General features: G+C 30.1%; 1 protein-coding gene across 1 annotated transcript in view; it reads left to right on the forward strand.

Moving 5' to 3' along the window:
• The window catches only part of LOC135957842 (uncharacterized), a 174,542-nt gene that overhangs the window by 117,585 nt on the left and 38,363 nt on the right, over positions 1 to 18,594 (forward strand). Inside the window, exon 6 of the mRNA XM_065508649.1 lies at positions 11,513 to 11,586. The gene's annotated coding sequence lies outside the window, so the exon portion shown is untranslated. The remainder of the gene's footprint in view (positions 1 to 11,512; positions 11,587 to 18,594) is intronic.

Consider the following 18,594-nt stretch of genomic DNA (forward strand, 5'->3'; position numbering starts at 1 on the left):
TATGACTAGACTATGACTAGACTATGACTAGACTATGACTAGACTATGACTAGACTATGACTAGACTATGACTAGACTATGACTAGACTATGACTAGACTATGACTAGACTATGACTAGACTATGACTAGACTATGACTAGACTATGACTAGACTATGACTAGACTATGACTAGACTATGACTAGACTATGACTAGACTATGACTAGACTATGACTAGACTATGACTAGACTATGACTAGACTATGACTAGACTATGACTAGACTATGACTAGACTATGACTAGACTATGACTAGACTATGACTAGACTATGACTAGACTATGACTAGACTATGACTAGACTATGACTAGACTATGACTAGACTATGACTAGACTATGACTAGACTATGACTAGACTATGACTAGACTATGACTAGACTATGACTAGACTATGACTAGACTATGACTAGACTATGACTAGACTATGACTAGACTATGACTAGACTATGACTAGACTATGACTAGACTATGACTAGACTATCTGTCTTTATACTAAAGACACAAGTATGGTGCCTTTGTGCTAAAGATTTAAAAATTTTAGTTACATCTAGACTATTTTAAGACCTATTTCCTCCGTAGAGTACCAATTCGAAAAACCAAAATTTACTCGTAAACATTTCTCTTCATCGTAATATTTGTTTTGTTGATAACTCTACTTCTATTGCTGTTTTTTTTTTCTTTCTTCATACATTTTGTGGCCTGTCCATAACACTCTCTTTCACATTGGCAACACTTTCGGCAGCAGCAGCAATCCATAACAGTGCAACAACAGCAACAACCACTACAACAATATTGTAATTTTACCAATGACTTTTACATAAACTTGAACTTGTTTAGAGCTTTTTGCAGCGACAAGCGGAGAAAGAGTTAAAGCAAACGTGATAAATTGTAGAAATGCAATAATGTGCAAACTGTAGGAAGTTAAAGTAAATTTTTCACATAATAGAATTTCTTTTGTTTTGTCGTAGAGAAACAAAAAATAAATAAATAAAATAATGATATAAAAATTGTGTAAAGAAATTTCTATTAATAACACGTTTTAGTAGATATTAGGTATTTAATAATTGTTAATTTAAGCATTTAAAATGTTTAAATGAATTATTTTAAAAAAATTTTACTTACTCTAGAACGTGTATGAAGATTATGAACTAATTTGAAACATTAATGCGTTATCATATAGTAAATAATTAATTTCTTGCTTTGGAAAAGAAATTGCTGTTAATAAAATGTGTTTAAAGTTTTGATAACAAATCAAAATATTATTAATATATATGCAGCAATTTTCGATGGTTCTACTTGCTAATGATTTCGTTTGTTGTGCTTATTAATTTTAGTTGAAATGTATGTTTACTCTATCAACCTGAGGGTTGCGGGTTCGATTCCCTCCAGATACTCTGAGTGTATCTATGCTTCGCAGTTTGTGCTTGTAAAAAAAACAAAGATTCTTTCGGGTAACAGAATGTCTCTTGATGGAGATAAATTCCTCAACATTTAGAAAACTTGGTAATTTAGACTAAATCATGCAATTGGAAAGATATTTTTCTCTGGGTGTTAAAGATGTAGGGACGTGGAAGATTCCAAGATCTTACTTGTAAGACACTGTGAACTCAATTTTTTAAAGATAAATATTTGTAAGCATTATTTGAAGTAGAACCGTTTGAAAATAAATACAATAATCCCAATAAGCCTCAAAGCCCCAAAAATTCAAGCACTTGAATAATTTGTTGGAATTGTATTGGAATGCAAATGTAGTTTTCAAACAAAAAACATATGACTTGAATTTATATTTTCTTTTTACTGGAGAATGATATTGAAATAAAGTGTAATATTACTGTAATTCAATTGCTTGACTATAATTCAAGGCTTGAAATACACTTGATTTCATCTTGAATTCCAGTCAAAATGCTTATTGGGTTTAGATTTAGTATTTCAAAGAATGTTTGATTATATTTGTTTAAACAGAATTATGACATAATGTTAACTTTGTGTTGAAACATCATTAGCCAAAAATATATTCTAAACAATATTTATTTACCTATTTTTTAATTCCCACATTTAATGATAATAAATTGCAATTAAATCGGATAAATGTGAATTTTTTTAAATTTTATTTTTAAAGAAAGTGTTTTCGACAACAGCTGCAATCATGAAAATAATTAGCAAATATCAAATTGTTTAAGCAAACAGCAATTGCTATTTAAAATGTTTAGCAAATAAAAATGCGATTAGAGATAAGTAAGCAAACAAATTTAAGAGTAAAATTTAAAGCTTGTGATTGAAATTAAAAAGCAGTTAAGTGGTTAAGGGAATTGTTAAAAGGCTGTTAAAAGGCTTATCAAGGTTTTTATTAGTTTTTTTTTTAAAGAAAGAGCAGCAGTGAACTGCTAAATTTAAGTTAAACATTTAGCAGTTAATTAATTAAAGCAGTTGCAATAACTTGTCCAATGCTATACCAATGCACAGTGGCGTTATTTGAGTTTTTTCGTTGCAAAAAATCATAACTTTTAAACCAAATGAGATAATCAAAACATTTAAAAAGCATATGATAGATAATTGATCAGCCTATGAAATGAGTATTTGAAAAGGGTATTGTGCCCTTTAGCAAAGTTGAAAATTGTGTAAAATAAAATATTTTTTTTTAAATTTTTTATTTTTTATGTTCTTTTAATGATTTAAAATTATTCAAGAAAAGATTCAAATTTTTTTTTTTGAAAAAAGATTTCAATTTTTTTTTTAAAAAAAGATTTAAAAAAAAAATTTTTATTGAAAAAAGATTTAAATTTATTTATTTTAAAATGGGTTTTCACTGTTATATATTATAAATTGCCCAAAAATGCATGCAACACATTTTTGTAACCATGACTTTTTTCAAAATTTTACCTCTAGCAAAAAATGGGGCAAGGATGGGCAGCTGGACATTTTTGCATTAGGTAAAGGAATAATCACAGAACTTGAACTTGAATTTTGAAAATATGGCAAATATAGAAATTGATAGTTTTTTTAATTTCCATCAAAGTTGAGAAATCTATATATATCAAAGAGTAACGTTACTGACTGACTGAATGAATGACTGACTGACTGATTCATCATCGCACAGCCGAAACGGCTGAAGCTAGAACCACGAAATTTTAACTGTGAGTTCCTCCCTCTCCAAAACGATCCGATAAGAAGGGATTTTTGGAAATTCGAACGCTTAGGGGGTAAAAACGGGTAAATCCGGTAATCTTATATCTTCAAAACTAATAAAGATACAAAAAAACTTGAAATTGCATGTTACTCCATTTAGAAAATAAACTGACAGGTGTTTCGTACTTTTTCGAAATTCGAACCTTTTAGGGGAGAAAACGGTTAAAAACTGTATTTTGGTACTTTTTTGGCACCCTATGTATCTTTTAAACCAATAAACATAGAAACAAAATTTAAATCGTATTCTTTACTTATCAAAAAATAAAAAATATAAGTTTGGTACTTTTTGGAAATTCGAACCCTTAAGGGATAAAAATTGTGTTTATTTTTGGTACTTTTTCATAAAATATGTTTTTCTATAATTTGACATAGACATTCGAATATTTTACTATGAGCTCCCACCACGATACAGAAAATTATTTTAATAATATTTTACCACCGCAATGGGGATAAAAAAGGTACCAAAAAGGGGAAAAATCGGGAAAATACATTTTATTGCAAATTATTAAGCCGATTTTGATAATTTTTTAAACATTGGTTCCTGGATTCATACAAAAATTAACTAACAGGTTGTTATTTGGAACTCGAGTGGGTAAACAGTTTGGTACTTTTTTTAAAACATATTTATTATTGGGCACATTAGCACAGATTTTAATCGATTGAGACATGTCTGTAGCATATACAACTTTTGCAAAATGAAATATTTTTAAATTTCAAACTTGAGGGGTGTTCAAGGAGTAAAAGGGAAATTGGTACTTTTCTCCTAATGGTACTTTGTTGACATTTTAAATTATTTCACTTATCGACATTAAAGTTAGCTGCTATGTATCTGAGTGAAGTTAGTGTTCCTCTTTTTTTATGGCTTTATATTTTATCATTATTTTCACAATTTGTAATGTAAGAATTTCTTAGTTAATTTTCAATGTTTTTGGAAATTCTTATGACTTTGCAATTACCATCTTCGTTTATTTGTATTAATATCCAGCCATTCATTTGCTTTCATTATGTCATTTCTATATTGTGGTCCATCCATCCACCACCATAAATTGTATCATCATATTTGGTTATTTGCGGTTTAATTTCATTTCAAACTATATAAGTAATGGACGAAAGCTTTAATAAATTTCTCCACAAATATTTCTTTTGTTTTGTGCACAATTTCAACTTGAAATGATTTCATCATACAGAGATACAAATTAAAACATAGACAGATGATGTTTCGAATAAAAGGGGTATAATATCAAAATATAATACTCAATTAAAATAATATTAATAATTTCCGGGTCATTTAAAATCTTAGAAATGATTATATGCATTGAACGTAATACTCTTAGCAGACAATAAATGTGTAAATCAACATGTTAATGTAACATTTGTAATGAACTATTCTATAACACAGAGACAGTAGGTTGTCTTAAAGCAGGGAAATAGAAATTTTAGATTTTAGTCAACAAATGTTTAAATATTAGCCATTAATATCTTTAAAAATATGAAGATAAACATACAAATTTATTAGGTCTTGATATCAACACTTTATTAAAGAGCCAACTGTAAGCTTTGCATGAAATTGAACTATGTTTGTAGTATTCATACTGACTGTGTTATCCGTCGCTTAACAACTCTGCCATTTCTATATGTTATTAATCTTTAAATATATTAAATGTTAATGACCTCAGTTTATATTTCTTGCTTTTTTTCTATCTTTCACCCTCCTCTACTTTACATTAATCTGGCTCTACTTCTTTCCTTCATCTTTCTTTTTATTCATATTTCATTTAACAAACAGCATCTCCACAGCAACTAAATCATTAGGATTGTTATTAATACTAAATTATTGTTGCCATTTGTAGTTAGTTGCTTTTAACAACATCAAACAGCCTCTTCCAACCCAAAGCCAAGCACACACGCAACACGTTTTAAGTGGGCAAAGTTTGAATTCCAAATAAACTTGTTCAGCCATACCGCCACAAACAAAACACATATTTAACTGCAATTAGTTTTTGAAAGTAGTTTTATGAGTTCAAAAGGAAATTCTAATACATTTTAATAATAATAATAATAACAAGCAATTGTAGTTGTTTTAGTTTTTAAACTGAAAATAATGAAAAAAAGTTAAGCAAAGCAAAAAGAAATGTAAAAAGTTTGAAGCGAATTTGAAGTGAGCTATCGAATCACTTCAAATTATGTGCAAAACAAACTACCTATTCCATTTTAAATAGCATATCCCTTCAACAGCTTACAACTTAAACTAGTTTGATCAAACAGGAGATCAAACTACATGAAATTAAATTTTAGTATGTCTCCTAAGAAAATTTTTTATATTATAACTTTTAACCTAAAAAAATTCATATGGATTTACGGAAATTTGATCAAAGAGACGATTGATTATAAACGTAGCAACAGCTTACAACTTAAACTAGTTTGATCTCCTGTTTGATCAAACTACATGAAATCAAATTTTAGAATGTCTCCTAAGAAAGTCTTTTATATTACAACTTTTAACAGTAAAGAAATTCTTAGTATGATCAAACAGGAGATCAAACTTCATAAATTCTAATTTTAAAATGTCTCCTAAGGCATCTTGTATACTACAACTTTTAACAGCAAAAATATTCATATGGATTTACAGAACTTCTTAACACTTAAACTAGTTTGATCAAAAAGGAGACCAAACTACATGGAATTAAATTTTAGAATGTCTCCTATGGAAATATTGTATATTTCAACTTTTAACAGTAAGATATTCATATGGATTTACAGAAGTTTGATCAAAGCGACGATTATAAATGCAGCATATTAATTTTGAACTGCAACAGCTTACAAGTTAAACCAGTTTGATCAAATAGGACATCAAATTATATGAAATCAAATTTTAGAATGTCTCCAAAGAAAGTCTTTTATATTACAACTTTTAATAGCAAATAAATTCATATGGATTTACAGAAGTTTGATCAAAGGGACGATTATAAACGTAGCATATTCCTTTTATACTCCAACAGCCTACAACTTAAACTAGTTTGATCAAACAGGAGATCAAACTAAATGAAACTAAATTTTAGAATGTCCCCTAGGGAAATCTTGTATATTTCAACTTTTACCAGCAAGAATATTCAAATGGATTTACAGAAGTTTTATCAAAGAGACGACTATAAACGTAACATATTCCTTTTAAAAAGCAACAGCTTACAACTTAAACTAGTATGATCAAACAGGGGATTAAACTTCATAAATTCGAGTTTTAAAATGTCTTCTAAGGCAATCTTGTATACTACAACTTTTAACAGCAAAGATATTCATATGGATTTACAGAACTTCTTACAACTTAAACTAGTTAGATCAAACAGGAGATCAAACAACATGAAATCAAAGGAAATCTTGTTTATTACAACTTTTAACAGCAATGAATTTCATATGGATTTACAGAAGTTTGATCAAAGAAACGATTATAAACGTAGCATATTCCTTTTGAACTCCAACAGCTTACAACTTAAACTAGTTTGATCAAACAGGAGATCAAACTAAATGAAACTAAATTTTAGAATGTCCCCTAAGGAAATCTTGTATTTTTCAACTTTTAAAAACAGAAATTCATATGGATTTACAGAAGTTTGATCAAAGAGACGATTATAAACATAGCATATTTCTTTTAAACTGCAACAGCTTACAACTTAAACTATTACGATCAAACGGGAGATCAAACTTCATTAAATTGAATTTTATGAATGGCTCATAATGAAATCTGGTTATTACATCTTTTAACATCAAAGAATTTCATATGGATTTACAGAAGTTTGATCAAAGAGACGATTACAGACATAGCATATTCATTTTGAACTGCAACAGCTTACAACTTAAACTAATTTGATCAAACAGGAGATCAAACTTCTTAAAATCGAATTAAAAAATGTCTCCTAAGGAAATAATGTATATTACAACTTTTAACAGCAAGGGAATTCATATGGATTTCCAGAAGTTTGATCAAACAGAAGATAAAACATATTTAATTTAAAGTAAATTATATGGATGAAACAGGAGATAATTTAAATAATATTTAAATTAAGTTTGAAGAAAACTTAAAGTCTACATCGATTCTTTGGTTTTATAACCTGTTTTTAAACTGCAATAGCTTGCAACTTAAACTAGTATTATCAAACAGGAGATCAAACTTTATAAAATTGAATATTAAGAAAGTCTAATAAGGCAATCTAATATGATCATGTTACAACTTTTATGGATTTAAACTAGTGTGATCAAACAGGAGATAACACAAACAAAATAATATTCTAAACCTCATTTTAATTACACAGTATATCAAACTTCATGAACTCAAAGTTTAGAAAATCTCCTGGGGAAATCTTATAAACTGTTAAGCAATTGATATACAAGGTGGGGCAAAATTAATCATCCAATGTTCTTTTTCTGTAATTTTTTTTAATGAAAAACTTTGGTTCTACTTTTGAAATTTGAGTTGAAAAAAATCATATCGGCCAAGTGGTCGCCGCCAGTGTTGATGACCATAGGGGCTCGTTTTATGGGATTTTTCATCACTCTTGCCAGAACATCGGGCGACAGGTTCTCGCATTGCTGCCGAATATTCTCCTTAAGGGCTTCAGGAGTCTGAGGCTTGTGACGTAAACCTGCGACTTCAAAAAACCCCATAAAAAGAAGACTGAAACTGTTAAATCGAAAATACTTCCTTCAGAATATCATCTGTGTATCTTAATTCATTGAATTTGTAAGGAAATATCTTCAAATGTTTCATCAAAATTCTGAGTAGGGGCCGCCGGATAGTGCCCAATTTCGTGGCACGTTTTCTGGTCGATGTTCCCGGCTACTCTTCGATATCTTGGGCAACGGCAGCGATATTGTCAGCAGAAGGGCTTGGAAAGATCTCGTGTTGTCCCAGTCTTTTCCCAAGCGAGTGGCCAAACGCCGCAGTGTTTGTCTATTTTTTGTCGGACTGCCAGAATATCCGCGATTCCGTGATTCCAATAGATATCAAACTTATATGAACCAAACTCCAATTTCTCAACTCAATTAGAACAAATTTCAATAAAACAAGTAAGACAGCTATATTCGGCTGTGCCGAATCTTATATACCCTTCACCAAATTATACTTCAAAATAAAAATTTTAAATATTTTTAGGTAAACAAAATTTTTTTTCCAAAGTTGTTTTTTCATTTTTTTTGGAAAAAAAATTTTTTTTAAATTTTTTTTTGGTTTTTTAATTTTTTTAATATTAAAAAAATATTTTTTTCCGATTTTGACCCATTGTAGGTCCAACTAACTATGTTCTTATATACGTTGTTGCAAAGTTCTTTGAAATATCTATCATTAGATATCCATATTGTCTATATATGAATGTCTTAGTAATCCAGATATAGGTCAAAAATAGGTAAAAATCGAGGTTGTCCTGGTTTATCCTCATATCTCAGCCATTTGTGGACCGATTTTGCTGATTTTAAATAGGAAACTTCTCGAAAGCATGTCTGGCAGAATTATTGAAGATTTGGATCTCGAAAATATCTGGGATCTTCAGAAAATGGATTTCAACAGACAGACATACGGACATGGCTTAATAGACTCCGCTATCTATAAGGATCCAGAATTTATAGGGTCGGAAAATTATATTGTGGAAATTACAAACATAATGACAAACTTATATATACAATTCTCACGAAGGTGAAGGGTATAAAAACCTGTACGATGTCTAACTGGTGGGATGGAGTAGCTTTTGATAGCTGCTTTTGATTTAGAACTCGTATTCAACTGGTTTTCGTATGAAGTTGTTTAGAACTCGAATCAATCTGGACTTTTCGTATTTTGTTCTGACTAAAAACAAAGTATTTAACATGTAATGAAGGTTTGAGTTAGAAACCTAACTCACTTGTTGGAAAAACTTGCAAGAAAATCATAAATTTTGTTGTTGCATCGCATATATGTTCGAGGTTCGTTCAAAATTTTGCAATATATTTGGTTTGAACATAACGTTCTAGTTGTTTTTTATATGAATAAAACTATTACTGTACTCATTAAAGCCTCATTAAAGTAAAATAGGAATTAGTTTTATCGATCAAACATCAAGCAACAAGATTTAAAACTCCATAATCAGTAAAGAAAGACATAGAAAATAACCGTGATTTTATCAAGCTACGGTAAGCTTCTCTATTGTATTTTCACTGGAATCAGAGTTCAGAAACTAATTACTTATGAAGCAATTTACTGCACGAATTGACATTGTTTTCGTCATTGATCAGTTTGAAAAAAGTAGAAACCCACATACCAAAGCATACTCTTGTAATGGTGGCGCTGAATTCGAATCTGAATCCTCAAAATTTCTCCATCACATCAGGTTATCGAGATATCTTAACATAAAGTTTGAAGAGACTCCGTTTTTCGCGCGAATTCAGCTCAGCTAAAAACTTCAGTAAATTATACTCTGGTCTCAGGGTTAAACATTTATAAGGAATTATTGTGATATTGTTCTTATGTTAAATGAATTCTAAACTGCTTTAGATTATAATTGGATATATACTACAGCTGATGTCTTCATCTGAGCTGTTTAGTTTGGTCAGAGATTTTTTAGTTTTGATAATAAATTTCATTAGATATTAAGGCTGGAGGAATTGAATTGAATGCTTGAAGTTCGCATGTCAGTTTGATGAGACAAATTTTAGTATGAAATCTTTTGGATTGATTTTATGTTATCTCCTTTTTTATCCCAAGTCTGGTTTCTTCTTCTGTTCGGTTTGTTATGGTCCGAGATTCTTTTAATTTTGATACTAAAAGTGATCAGATATTAAGACTGGAATTGATTTGAAGCTGGCCATTGTTAGCTATGGCCTTTTCCCATCTTTTTGGCAACATATGGATTCTGAGTCAAAAGAACTGCACATCTTTTGAGGCCAAGAACGAACGATACTCTGTTGCAGAGTGAATCGTATCTCAGAGAGAACGTTCTGCATTGATCGAAACAAATATCAGTCGGACGGGACATAGTCTGGTGAGGCATAACTTTCCAACCATTTCATTCTAAATACTTTTTAACAGGTATTGCAACTTGTGGCCTATTATTCTTTGCGTTTTGAGAACTTATCAAGCCAATGTCGGATACTCTGTTGCAGAGTGAAGCGTATCCCAGATAGATCGTTCTGCATCGATCGAAACAAATATCAGTTGTCTGGTGTGGCAAAACTTCCCAACCACTTCATTCTAAATACTTTTTAACAGGTATTGCAACTTGTGGCTCGCTACAAAAGAATCAATTGAGTTCGTTGCAGGTTCGCTGTGATGGCCTGGCCAGATTTCAGCAGCTCATAATAGATTGGGCCCTTTTGGTCCCACCAAATATACAGCATTACCTTAGCGCCATGGATATTTGGCTTTGGTGTTGATTCGGCTCGTGGGCCGGGCTTCACATACGATCTCTTAGGCTTCGGGCTATTGTAATGATTTGGAAGATTATTTAATTTAATTTTAGTATTTTGAAAGTTTCCCATTACTTTTACTGTTATTAGAGTTTTGATTTATATTTAAATGTTTTCAACAGAACCTGATGTGTAACTGTATCAAACAGTTTCAATTATGAACCTGCTACTGAACCCATTTGTATAAAATTTATTTTATTTATTCAATTTCCTCTTCCCCATACAATTTAATTACTTTCTTCCCCATAAAAACAACACACATGACTTAACAAATGAAAAAAATTTCAAAGATTTTTTTTTAATGATTAAAAATCGATAAAATTAAATAAACAGGTTATCACCGAAAAAATTTATTTATAATTATTTACAAAATCTACTAGTATTGTTTATAAACAAAAAAACATAAACATAGAGCTATAAACCATTTGATTAATCATGAAAATAAAATAACTCTCTTCTCAACGAAGTCTTCAAAATTTTCAAAAATTTATTCATTCATTCATTGACAATCAAACCGCCAGCAACAAAACGACGTTTTAACGTAATAGCTAACAAAACAACCAAACGACGATTGAACTTGATACAAAGTCAATGACTGTGCGTCATTAACTTGTTGGCCAAAATCAACAAAAAAAATTGTTAACATTTTTTTAAATACAAAGTTTGTTTTAAAGTTAAAAGCCAACAAAATAACCAACAAGCATTTTTAATAATTATAAGTTTGTTTACAAAAACAATACAAAAAAACGTGGCTTAAGTCAAGGTCAGCTTTTAAGAAAATTAAATGTTTTTTTTTTAAACTTTTTTCTTTTATTTTGTTTTTAACTAATTATATTTTTCTTTCTCAATTTCTTTTTAGTATTTTTTTTATTTGGCTTGATTACCAAAAATCCCAGCATTATAATGTCTGCTTCCTAAGTGCTACAGCAAAAGGTAAGTTTTTCTTGCTGTTATTTTTATCGTCATACTGAAATAATTAAGTTTCTTTGCATTGCAATCCTCAATAACAATAATGCAAAAGTTTTTTTTTTCACAAAAATACAATTCCGTTTAAAGTTTTTTTCTTCATTTTAATTTTTTTTTTGGCAAACTTTGAACCAAAAAGTTTTATAACACAATATCAATTTCCTTTATGAAAGTTTAGAGCCATCAAAAGAAGGAAACTGATACATAAAGTGAATATAAACGAAATTGTTATGAATTGCTAAAAGAAAAAGAAAAAAAAAAACAAGAAGAAAATGACAAAATAAAACGATAAATTTTAAATTTAAAATGGGTATAACAGTTATAAAAAAAGTATGCTAGTGTGGCGCAATGTATGAACAGTTTGATAGCTAAGTTTATAACAGTTTTTAGTGGGTAAGGTCAGTTCAATATAGAGTTTGGCAGAAGTAAGAATTAAGAAGTGAAAATTTCAATTTTATAAATGAAAATCTATAGGATAGTTTAAATCTGAAATAAAAAAATTCAAGTTTCTTTAAATTCCTGAAATTCAACGTAAATTATCCCAGTGAGACCAAAAGGAAATATTTATAAGTTTTAATGATAAACTGACTGATATAACAGTTAATCATGTATAACAGTTTGTATACTTTTTATACCACTTTCTACTGAATAACGTCAGGTTTAATGTAATTCTATAACTGTTATAAAAATGTGACAATTTAGATAAAATAACAGTTTTTAAATAATGTATAACAGTTTATAATTATTAATTAACAAAGTCAGATCAAACATACATGACTTTAAATTGCGTTTAAATATTTTAAAAATATCTAAAATTGTTATAAAACTATTTATAACAGTTTGCAATTATGTATAACAGTTTTAAATCATTTATAACAGTTTATCAACTATAAAATTGTTATAAAAGTATAAATTTAAAACAGTTGTAAACGCAACTTCTAACTGTTATAAAGGTATGTCAATTATTAAATTATAACAGTTATACAAATATAGCAAATATAGGATTATAAAATAATTGTTATAAAAGTATAAATTTATAACAGTTATAAACGTATTCAACAGTAACAGTTATACAAATATTGAAAATAAAGAATTAAACATTAATAATGTATAACAGTTATAAAATTATAACATTTATAAGGTTATAAAATGATATAAGTTGCAAATGTATAACAGTTATAAAAGTAATTGCAACAGTATAACTGTTATGAAAGTATAAAAGCATAAAATAGAAATATTTGTCCAATTCACAATCAGTGTCGTAGCTTTGTATGGTTGCATGTAGTAATTTTTATACCCTTCACCAAGAGTGGCAAGGGTATATATAAGTTTGTCATTCCGTTTGTAATTTCCACATTTTTCATTTGCGACCCCATAAAGAATATATATTCTGGATCGTTATAGATAGCGAAATCGATATAGCCATGTCCGTCTGTCCGTCTGTGTGTTGAAATCAACTTTCCGAAGCCCCCAAATAACTTACATACACGATTCATACATCAATATCTCCGAAATTCTTCCGGCTCGGTCGCTATTTAAAATCGAGGAAAATCGGTCCACAAATGGCTGAGATATAAGGAAAAAACTAGGACAACCTCGATTTTTGACCTCTATCTGGATTACTAAGTCATTAATATAGACAATATGGATATCTAATGATAGATATTTCAAAGACCTTTGCAACGACGTATATAAGATTATAGTAAGTTGGAGGACATACAATGGGTCAAAATCGGAAAAAAATATTTTTTAACCCGAATTTTTTTTTCATCAAAAATTTTTTTGTCATAAATTCTTTTTCCAAAATAATTAATTAAAGAAATTTAAAAAAAAAATTTTGAAAAAACTTTTTTTTTTAAAAAAAATTAAAAATAATTTGGAAAAAAAAATTTTAAAACATTCAAAAAAAAATTTTGATTTTGTTTAAAAAAAAAGATTTTGAAGTATAATTTGTTGTATTAATATTTTATTTTTGCTTTGAAAAATCTATTTGAAAAATATTTATGACATACAACGCTACGACATCGATTGTGAATTGGACAATTGACTATTGTATTAGATATAGCAACATTTTAAAATAACTGTGTAACAGTCTATATTTGGGATCGGATCAGATCAGTTCATAATTCAGCTCATGTCTTAAAGAGATCAATCGATTCACATGCTAATTTCATACAAAAAGTGGAGCTTCAAACCACCTGTTTAGAATAACATCCCAGCACAAACTTACATTGGCAAGTAATGAGTCTTCCCTACTTAGACATTGGCATTTCAACTCATTTTTTGAACACTGTGGCGTCATTGGTGGCAAGTATTTACCATGTTGGCTTACAAATAGTTACTTAAATAACAACCTATTAGAAATTTTATTTGAAAAATTACTTATCATTTATTTTGTAAGAGAGAAAAAAAAGTAGTTTAAACCAATTTGAATTAACAAAAATGTTCATTCATAGGTTTTTAAAGAAATTTATAAAGATTTAATAATGAATTTGGTAAAAAAAAGTGCTTAAATCTAATTAAATGTGAGTAATTACCAAACTACTTCTAAGTAATGCAGATGGTAAGTGTTTCAGTAATTGCGAGTCATTACCAAGTTTTTGCTGGCATCTCAATCAAGAATTTCTAAGGGCTTTTAAAAGTCCAAAAAGACTAACAACAACTACTACACACACTATTAGTTTAGCTTTCAACTACCTGAATTTATGGGAAATCTATCACATATTAAATACTCAGATCAGTTAAAGAGACCAAAGATTTTTGCTTTAAATACTATAGAAAATATTAGTACAATTTTAGCTATTGTCTATCTGAAATAGCCTTACTTCAATTAACTACTATCCATATTCTTAGTTTAGCTTCAAACCATCTTAATTGTATTAGATCTCTACCAAAATGCGCAGTTTTTTCCTACATTAAATAAGTAATATACCAACTCTTAACACAGATTTAGGCCAGCTCAATCTCAAGCAGATATTACTGAGGTCTTTTGAAAGTGCAAAATGTCGAACTGCAAACACTATACATACCTACTCTAAGTTAAGCTTCAAACCAAAAGTTCTTAGTACAGTTCTTAAGGCAGGGTCACACATGACAAATATTTGCAATGCATTCACTGAGCCATTTCATTTATTGATTTCTTGGCTATCTTGTCAATAATGAATATTGATTTCTTGAATTTTTGACTTTTCTTCATCATGATCATTTCCTTCTATTAGTCTTCAGATTTGAAGAAGGTTATTTGTGAGGTAGCAGTTAAAGATTCCAATTAGTTAGAGCAATATGGCAGCTTTTACCATCTTTGCCTAAGTGGTGGACTAATGTCTTCTTAATGTAGGTCGGATGACTTAGGATTAAATTGACATACATCTTCTTTAGAATGTTTTTATTTATCTTTAAAAGTTTATTATTATCCATATATTGGTCCCATTTCACGAGCAGCCAAAGAAGAAGATGGGACGCTCTATGCAGTCATGGCGTACATGGATTAGACAAATGAGGACAGTGACCTAGCACCAAAGGACAGCTGTAGGCAACTAGTTCCTTTTAACCTCTCGCTCACTAGATATTTAATATCTCGTCACTGATTCCAACTACCTTAACTTCCGAATTGGGGGAAAGGGAGAGTGGGAATGGAAATGACTTAAAAGGATGAGAAGTAGCTCGTTATCTGACATTTTAATCTTTAATATTTACACTTATACCACATGGAATAACTAATTAAAATTACACTATGGATACGAAAGCAACCACATCTCGGTAAAATTGTTTCCAGCTGGTGTTATTCGGATTTGCACTACTTTCTTATGTCTCCTTGAAGAACGTTATTCGTACAGAAAATGTGAGTTTTTTTTTAAATTTCCACCAACCACCAACGACTATTACAATGAGATCGATCTATTTTCCAATGAGCTTTTCTACTAGGTAATTCTAGAAACTATACGAACATGCCGCTTCTGTTAATAGTGGCAACGAGTTGCCGAACCAGTCACTTTATCCAAATCTATGCTCGAGACAATATTAAAATCTATATAGTTTAGATTGTTGCTCAAACATGTATTTCATAATTTATTTCTCAAATCATGTTTAGTTTCGTAACATCCGTAATTTTAATGGCAACTATTGCAATTGATGTGGGAGGTTGCTACTCTAAGTTGATTTCCCGTGAAACTTGCAAACGAGATTATAGCTTCATTAAATTTTCCGGAGATCGAATCCTCCTTTAGTAGATCACTTTGAAATTTATGTGTGAGGTAGCAGGAACTGCTAGAGGTTCCTCACGACATCTCTTTCAGTAACTGAACACTATCTATAGTTGTTACTCTGAGTTGGTTTACCGTGACACTTCAGAATCGATTACAGCCTCATCAAATTTTCCGGAGATCGAATCCTATTACTGGTCTCCTTTTGTAGATCAATTTTAAATGGATGTGGGAGGTAACAGGAACTGCTAGAGGTTTCTCACGACATATCTTCCGTCAACTGAACACTATCTATAGTTGCTACTCTAAATTGGTTTCCCGTGACACCTCGGAATCGAGATTATTGGAAATCTAGAGGTTCATCGCGACATCTTTTCCGTCAACTAAACACTATATATAGTTGCTACTCTAGGTTGCCTTCCCGTGAAACCTCGGAATCGAGATTAACGCTTCATTACATTTTCCGTAGATCGAATCCTCTTACAGGTCTCCTTTTGTAGATCACTTTGAAATTGAAGTGAGATGTAACATGAACTGCTACAGGTTCCTCGCGACATCTTTTCCGTCAACTGAACACTACCTATAGTTGCTAATCTAAGTTGATTTGACGTGAAACATCGACATCGAGATTATCGCTTCATAAAATTTTCCGGAGATCGAATCCTCTTACCGGCTTCCTTTTTTAGATCACTTTGTAGATTTATTGATATGAGTTTTCACATATGTTACTTTTGACTGAGATTGTTTTATATATCCTCTAGAATCTATATTTTCTTGATACCTTATCAACAACGAAGGATATCTCTTAAACCCAGAAATAATATTGCAGTCATTAAGAAACTGAGGATCTACCTCTCTCTGTCTCTCTCTCCCAATATCAGTTTTACCATATGTTACTTTTGGCTGAGATTGCTTTATATATCCTCCAGAATCCTAATCTTCTTGATACCTTATCAATAACGAGAGATAACCTCTTTAACCCGAAAATAATATTGCAGTCATTAAGATACTGAGAAAATGCCTCTCTCTCTCGATATGAGTTTTCCTATATGTTAAGTTTGGCTGTTATTGCTTTATGTTTCCTCCAGAATTCATATCTTATTGATACTATGTCAATAACGTAGGTTATCTCTTAAACTTGGAAATAATGTTGCAGTCATTAAGATACTGAGGATCTGCTTCTATCTCCCTGCCTCTCTCTCTCTCGAGCAGTTGAGATTAGAAGATAATTTCTTTTTTGAATCATAATTTTGAACACTTTCTTTAATTTTTAATTGCTTCCATTTTATCTTGCTTTTGAAGAAGATGACCCAAAATGTGTACCCTTGTGATATCTGGTAATCCTCAATTTAGATTTTTTAAATTTTTTATTCCCTCTTTAAAATTTTATTGTCTAAGAATTCTCTCCCTAAAAAGCTTTTTATAGTTATCCCAAGAACTTTTCAAGTACTTTTAGTATTTTCTAAATAAAAAAAGTTTGTACATGAGTGTGTTAACACTTCCAACATAATGCCCAAGTACCCAACTTCTTATTTTAGGGAGGAGTGCTAGAAAAGCGATTATAACATTGTCATTTGCACTTGAATTGCACAGCTAAGAAAGGGGGGTTCCACTCATATTTGTGTACAAAATATAAAAAGCCAGCACTCCAAGAAATAAATTGAAATTGCAACTAAAAGTACATTACTTTTTTTTTTGTATAACATGCAAGAAAAAAAACAACTTACAATTTAAATACAATGACTACTTATGAAGACAAAAGGCTGTCAGAGTAAAGAGGGGACAGGACAGTGTAGATTTTTTATTTATATTTGGAAGTGTAAATATATGAAAATAAAAATTCTCAGCTTTTATATAGAAAAATTATTTTCTTTTTATTACTACTGGCTGCTGACTACATATTATATATATTTTATGCTTTTTTTCTACATATAAAAAATCTTGCAAGAGTCATATGAATGAATTTGAAACTTGGTATTCCAGCTGTGAGAGTGATTTTTTTTTTTAAGAAGTTGATGTGGCTGTTGAATTGTAATGACGAAAATACGTAAATAGTCTAACATAAGTCCTAAGATAACAACAGGTTGCACTCTGAAAGCCCAGTTCAAAATTAAACAACTAATCTAAATACATTTAAACTAAATTAAAAGGTTTACTCAATATTCTAAATAAAATTGGGAAACATAAAGTTCTTATTATTTTTGTCCCTGCTTTCCTAGAGCTTACTGTTTATCTTTGTGATTATCATCATCATTTTAATAATCATAATTTTTCTTTTATTTGTTAGTCTATATGTAAGTCTATCTATGCGTATGTCTGCCCCCACCCCCTTCAGCCATCAGTCCCCCCATCATCTGTCTGTCCCTCCATCCGTCTGTCTGTTAGTATTCACCAATTCATGTTTTTTTTTCTTTCTATTTAAGTACTTTGTTAGTTGGCGTTTGCAAAGTTTCTTCTTGTCTAAAGTGCTGAGCCAGCGAGTCTTATATTTTGTCTATTTTGTGTAGATTTATTCAAAAATGAGACGAAAAAAAAATCATATTTTTTTTCATTATATTATAATAGGTATTCAGACAGTCAGTCATATACAACTTAGTGATTTTCATATTCAAGTTGCTGGCTTACAAAAAACAAAAAACAAAAAGCCAACTGTGAGAGTTAGTAAAGACAGGCTAGAAATGGCGTTGACAGTTGATAACTTCTTTGTAGGAAGTCTTATTGTATTTACGTCTATTTTATTTTATTTATTTTATTTCTATCTTAAGCTGTCTCC

The sequence above is a fragment of the Calliphora vicina genome, chromosome 4 (genome assembly GCF_958450345.1).
Source record: "Calliphora vicina chromosome 4, idCalVici1.1, whole genome shotgun sequence".
Taxonomy (NCBI): domain Eukaryota; kingdom Metazoa; phylum Arthropoda; class Insecta; order Diptera; family Calliphoridae; genus Calliphora; species Calliphora vicina.